This window comes from Elephantulus edwardii, unplaced genomic scaffold (assembly GCF_000299155.1).
Source record: "Elephantulus edwardii isolate Elephantulus edwardi_28Jun2011 unplaced genomic scaffold, EleEdw1.0 scaffold00247, whole genome shotgun sequence".
In the NCBI taxonomy this organism is placed as follows: Eukaryota; Metazoa; Chordata; class Mammalia; order Macroscelidea; family Macroscelididae; genus Elephantulus; species Elephantulus edwardii.
The window spans coordinates 2,747,536-2,754,081 of NW_006399997.1; the positions used below are offsets into that span (position 1 = coordinate 2,747,536).

General features: G+C 37.2%; 1 pseudogene; it reads right to left on the reverse strand.

Annotated features, from left to right (window-relative positions):
• Positions 1-1,330: 1,330 nt before the first annotated feature.
• Positions 1,331-6,546, reverse strand: part of LOC102852586 — a 93,604-nt pseudogene continuing 88,388 nt past the window's right edge.

The following is a 6,546-nucleotide window of genomic DNA, read 5'->3' on the forward strand; positions in this document are numbered from 1 at the left end:
TGGTAGTTTTGCTAGTGTTTTGTCAATTTTATTGACCTTTTTGAAGAACCAACTTCTAACCTTTTTGATGGATTTAATTGTTTTCCTGGTTTCTATTTTATTTTTTTAAAGGATATTGGGTGTTCTTGCTGTTCTTTTCCAACTTGTTGGAAAAGTTGAATTAAAGAATCAATTGGATTTTTTCTTGTTTTGTTGTGTTTGCTTATTGATATAAAGTTATGTGTTATCACTGCTTTGGCTGTTTCCCAGAGGTTTTGGTAAGTTGTATTTTCATTGTTGATTTATTTAAAAAACCTTCTATTTCTTCTATTACCTATTCATGTGTAAGTAAGGGTATTGATCAGCTTCCAAATATATGTGGGGCTTTTTTTCTTATTTTCTTTTTGTTATCAATTTTGTAGCATTGTGATTTGAGAAGATGCTTTGTACTATTTCTATGTTGTTTTTTTAAATTTATTGATGCCTGTTTTATAGCCTAAAATATGATCTGTTCTGGAAAATGTTCCATGCAGATTGGAAAAGGTATACTGTGCTAGTGTGGAGTGCATTAGCCTGTGTATATCTATGAGATCAAGTTGGTTTATTGTGTGGTTTAATTCTTCAGCATTTTTGTTGAGCTTGGTTCATGTGGGAACTTGGTCCATGCAGAAGTTACTCATCATTACCTCTTGAACATACAAAATTAAATCATTTGATGTCTAGTTTCTTTTCTGTCACCAAGACTTGTACTTTCAAATTACTATTCCTTTCTCATTGTCCCCAACTTTTGCATTCAAATCACCAATAATTATTAATGCATCCTGATTGCATGTTTGGCCAATTTCTTTTCCTTTTTGCTTTGTTTTAGAGCAAATTTAATTAGACAACTAAAAACAATTAAATGCTGGTCAGAAAGCAGTGCACAATGAAAAAGAAATGAAACCAATTACTTTATAATGTCTCCCCTCTTCTTTATAGCTAAAGCAAAAGTCTCTCTGCTTTAAGGGAAAAGTCAGAAAAATAGGCCATTATATATTTTTTCTCTGTAATAACATAAACAGCTACAAGAAATCTAATTGTAGTAAGAGGAATTGGATGCTGGCTTGCACATATTCATTCTTAAGGACAGTAGGCTGTTGCACTACAAGAGCATAACCCTACCTGCCTTCTTGTGATACTCCTGAGTTTTCGCTTATAAGTAATACTAAGTTAGTTCCAGTGCTGGAGCTAATTCATATTCCCCTTTATTTACTGCACAGATTTGCCTTAAGTAGGGAGTAACCCTGGTAGGCTTTTCTCTCTGCTTGTTTAGTCCGTAGGTTGCATACTCTCTGTGGCATATGCCTGATGATCAGACTTTGACTTCAGGAGTAGAACTATAGATGGAATCTGAATTCTCCGAAGCAATTTCCTCTAGCTCTTCTTGTTTCTGAAAAACTGATCTTGGGTTTTGCCAGCTCACCACTATCAGAAAGCGCACATTTCCAAAGGCCATATGTTTTTCCTACAACATTTTGCCATAGTCTCAATATTCTTTTTTCAGAACCACTGGCATAGAGTTCTCCACCAGGACTAAATCTCACATAGTGAATAGGACCAAAATGTCCTCTGTAGGATTCTAGTTCTTCTCCACTATTATAATCATACTTATAAAGTTTAAAAGCTTCACCACCTGCAACAAGAAATTTTTTTTTAGGATGGAAGATGCAGAATTGATGGGTGCAGGAGCTTCAAAAGACTTAATTGGCTCCAAACTTACTGCGCTATGAAATGGAATAGCTTTTCCATAGGTTATTACCAAGATCTTACCCTCAGGAATATATTCCATGCTGCTAACAGACATATTAAAAGTTCGAGATTTCACTTCTGTCACAGTAGCCTGATCCCAAAGGCAGACAGTTTTATCATCAGCTGAAAGACTCTGTTTATCCTCACTGTACCACAGAGTCTTTTTTCATACCAAAAGTGTGACCTCTGATTTCCCTAGGTTCTGCTTCAGGTTTGTTCAAGTCATATATGCGTTAACAGTTTATCTTGTCCCCCAGCTAACAAATAATTACTATCCTGAGTGAATTCCATGTCTGGACAATATATTTATGAGCCAGGGTCATCAATTCATCTCCTGAGGCAGCATCCCACAACTTGGCTGTGAAATCTGCAGCTGTAGTGATTGCTTTGATGTTATCATTATTCAATATTGCACATCAAACAGCACTCTTATCCCAAAATGTGCCAATCCTGTCTCCATTATCTCCCTGGCATAGCATAGGTTTTCCATCTCTGTAAGAGCTGATTAAGAAATAGCCATAACAAGAAGCTGCACTGCAGTCCCAGAGGTATGTGGTTCAAATCCACCAGATTCTCTGCTGAAGAAGGAGGGACAATCTCCTCCTGTACCAGTCAGATCTGATTTGACGGTACACACAAAAATAATAAAATAATAAAAACAACAACAACAACAACAATAAAGTTTCAAAAAAGATAAAAAGAAATAGCCATGAGGCATGATGCCACTAAAGGCCAGATCCACCACAGGCCGCATGCGTGTGGCCTGACCAGGTGAGCTGGCGTCTGCCTCTGTGTCATGGCGGTGGCCAAGGGAACGATTAGGCTTTCCTTTACTCAGCTGCGCCCCCGGCTCCTCAAGTCCCGCAACCCAGGCACTGGGACTGGCCCAGGAAACAGAAAATAGGCGGCCAAAATAGGCAGAGCTGAGGTGAGGAAGGGGCTAGGGAGGGGTCAAGGAGTTTTTCTGGGGCAAGCTGCAGGCAGCAGTCAAGTGCCAAGGAAGGGCCAGGAAGGGAGGGAGGAGCGAAGGGGAGGAGGAGACCCAGAATCCATGTTTGGTCAATTTCATACTGCAAATGTTGTTAGACATCTCCCATTTCCTCCTCTTTGCTTTAGTTTTTGGTGCATATATTTGCATACTTGTTGTATACGTAAGGATACATGCTATCACTCACAATATTGTACTTTGGGATAGATCCTGAAATTTTCTTTTTATCTATGAATGTGGCACCGTTCTTTCTTAATTTTTCATGCTTACCATGATAGGTCATATGAGGGTCTGATTAAAAGAATTCAGTGCCTGTGCATCCCAGTTCACTAATGCCTGTATTTAGAATGTCAATCTTCATGCATTCCATTTTATTTTTGTCAACTTCCAGTTTTCCTAAATCCATAATTCATGCATTCCATGTTCCAATTATTAAATGATGCTTTCAGCTGTTTTGCCTCATTTTGAGTAACTTCTCATCTACGCTCTACCTCTAATACTATATATGCCTCTGTTGTTCATAGGTTTTTTTCGAGACCTGCTATTTCAGAAGTTGATGGACAATTCTGCTTCCTTGTTTTAACTTGAGAACTCTGCTGAAACTTGTTCACTGTAGGTGACCCTTCTGGCTTTTGAAACACTGGATGCATGACTTTTCAGTATCATAGCAACCCACAAGTTACCTTAGTTTAGTAACCTTACAGACAAATGTTGTACTTAATAAGAGGAAACAATAAACTAGCACGTATATATACACTTAAGCAATAAAGTAATTAGCAAAATGCAAATAATTTCCCCAATGAATTGAGAGGTGGTTTACCTCTAACAGAAAAGCATATAGACTATCAGGTATATGAATATCATGGTGCAGGACAGTCTTCTCTGGCCCCAGTTGAGGCTGATAGTGGCATGACAGGGTGGAATCACAATAAAGATTCAGCGGAACTCTTATCTGTGCCAAAATATCCCCCATTTAGACCACGGTGAGTCTTCACTAAGTTTTTTTTAATGAATAAATGAATAAGTGATGTCTATTAATCAGTTGATTGATTCATTGACTTAAATAAATACTGTTAAAAGGCATTTACTAAAAAACCCTCAAAACCCTGGAAACCTCAGAGCAGTGGATACTGAATACATAAATGGATAATTCTACTCTTCAGTGAAGATAGACTTCTGACTCAACTGAATAGTTAAAACAAGGTATTTAGTTATGCATTTACCTCTTGAGCTCAACTCTTTGAAAATTTACTAAAGACAGTTGAAAACTGTCATGTTGGAGATTAGAAAACCGTTTTGACCCTGAAGATCATTTAGGGTCTAGCTTTTTATCAATTTTTACTGAAACATCACATTATCACCCTTATCTGACAATGAATTTTAGGGCTAGTCTCCATGTCTACTTGGGCCTGTAGATCTAGTGTAAACAACACATGTTCTTAATTTGAGTGGAATATATTTCCACAGAAGAAGAAGATAGGAGAAGAATCAATGCCTTTGAGCTGTATGGCTGGAGAAGAGTCTTGAACATATTGTGGACCACCAAGAGAATAAATAGGTCAGTCCTGGAGAAGGTGAAACCAAATTTCTTTTTGGAGGCAAGGATTTTGAAGTTAAGTTTCACATTCTTTGGGAATGTGGCCAGAAGGGACCAGTCCTTGGAGAAGGACATCATGCTTGGAAGGGTAGAGGGACAGTGGAGGAGACGAAGACCTTGGGTGAAATAGTTTGACACAGTTAACTGGGTTAATAGTGGTAGGTGTGTCAAAGTCATTGAGACTTGTTCAAAATAGGGCAGGGTTCAGAGTTATACATAAGATTACTATGAGTCCAAGGCAACTTGATGGAGCACAACAATAACAACATATTTCCACAATGAACTGTTCTATGAGAACCAAATGAGATTGTCTTCAGACAACAGGTGTTTGTTTTTGTGTGTGTGTGTGAGACAATACGTTGTTATAAACTATTGAGTTGAAACCAGCTGACCCTCCAGTGGGTTTTCAGAGACAATACATCACACAGGAGGTTTCCTGTCTTTCTCCTATGCAGAAACTGGTATATATTACTGCATTCTTTTGAGTTCGCAGTGTAATTCTTTACTATTAAGTTACCAGAACTTCCTACAAATTAATATATACCTGGTTATTTTTCTGAGGCCTGCTGAGTTTCCAACAAAAGTTAACCTAACTAATATATGAGTTTGTATAAAATTAGAAACTATTTCAGGCATGTAACATGATGAACTCAACAATTTTCTATCTTCCATGTGGATTTTAAAGGCCATTTAGCATGTGTTTATGTTTTGTTCAGTAGTATTTTGAAAGGGCTTTTTTCTCCCAATGGTCTTTTGAAAAAAATCATCAAAGCTTTTTATACATAGTACACTTAACACCTTTAAAAATGCAGTATTATGTATATATTCCTTTATCTTAAGCAAGGGTTTGCTAAAAATAAAACTTAAACAAAAACATGAAAAGAATGAAGGATTTCACTTGAGTAAAATGCAGGCCATTTATGTAAACTTGATTAAAGTTCATACTTTGCATTGGATTAGTTGTTTGTCATTAATACAGAGTGTAGTTAGAGACAGGGAAACTTAAACTCTTCATATAACAACACTGAATTCTTTAGCTATGGTCCATAGAATGCTGTTCAAACTGTTACCTTTTAAAATCTGGAGTTATTTAAGATTGAGCTCAAACCTATCTTGAGAAATAGATTTCTCATGACTCTAGTTCACTTACTTCTTTGCTTTAATCAAAACTCCTCTCTCTCTTTCTTTCTTACTGCTGTCCAAGATTTTGACTTTAAGATTCCTTTGATCATACAAGTTCCCTGGCCTTGTCTTGGAGGGGTTTGTCTTCTCCTTTCTTCCTTCTTGTTTCTGTATTTGGAAGTGCCCTTTATTTTCCCAGAGTGTCTTTTTTAAGTGCCATTTTTTTTTCACAGAGTGTCTTTTTACCTTTACTTACCTATTTTTATATATCTCATCATCCCTACTAGAGTGTAGTGTATATCTTGAGTGGAAAGTGGAAAGTACTTGTCGGATCCTTATCTAGGTATCCCAAAGTCCAACACAATGTACATAGCAGGTTCTCAGTGTTTGTAACAGATTAAAATATCAAAGATGCAAGTATGTCATGTGAAGGAAGTCCCAGTTTGCTGATTCAATCTGAAGATTCCAAACTGGAGGTAGTGGTACAAATTCACATACACCAATATCCAAAACTCAAACTACAGTCAGCTTTTAATGAGTATGATAGTTTCATCAGTGACAAATAATACCTCTTGGAAGTGAACTTTGGTGTTAGACAATCCTGAGTAAATGTCATGTATGCTTTTGTGAAAATGACTGAAACCTTCATTTTCTCATCTATAAAGTGGAGAAATAGTAATTTCACAATTTTATGATGACATTTATAAACATCCATAGACATGGAATAACTGTCTAGTTTCTGGATAAACACTAGTGTCTCTGGTGACTTCACATTATAATATGACTAGAGACTGCCTGGATAAAACCCAGAAGACTCATGGGCCAACTTCTGTTGTCCTCCTAACCCTGTCAGAAGAACCCAGGGAGCATGAAGAACTCTTCCTGACAAGGGGCTACTCTAGTTCTTCAGGGTGTGCTGAAATAGCCAAAGTCATTTTCAGTAATTTCCATGAAGCTGTCGTTTTCGTGTGCTGTTGAGTCATTAACTGACCCATAACTGGCTCTCCAGCAAGTTTTCATTGTGAAGGAGATTGCTCATTCTTTTTTCGTGGAATAGCTGGTAGATTAGAAC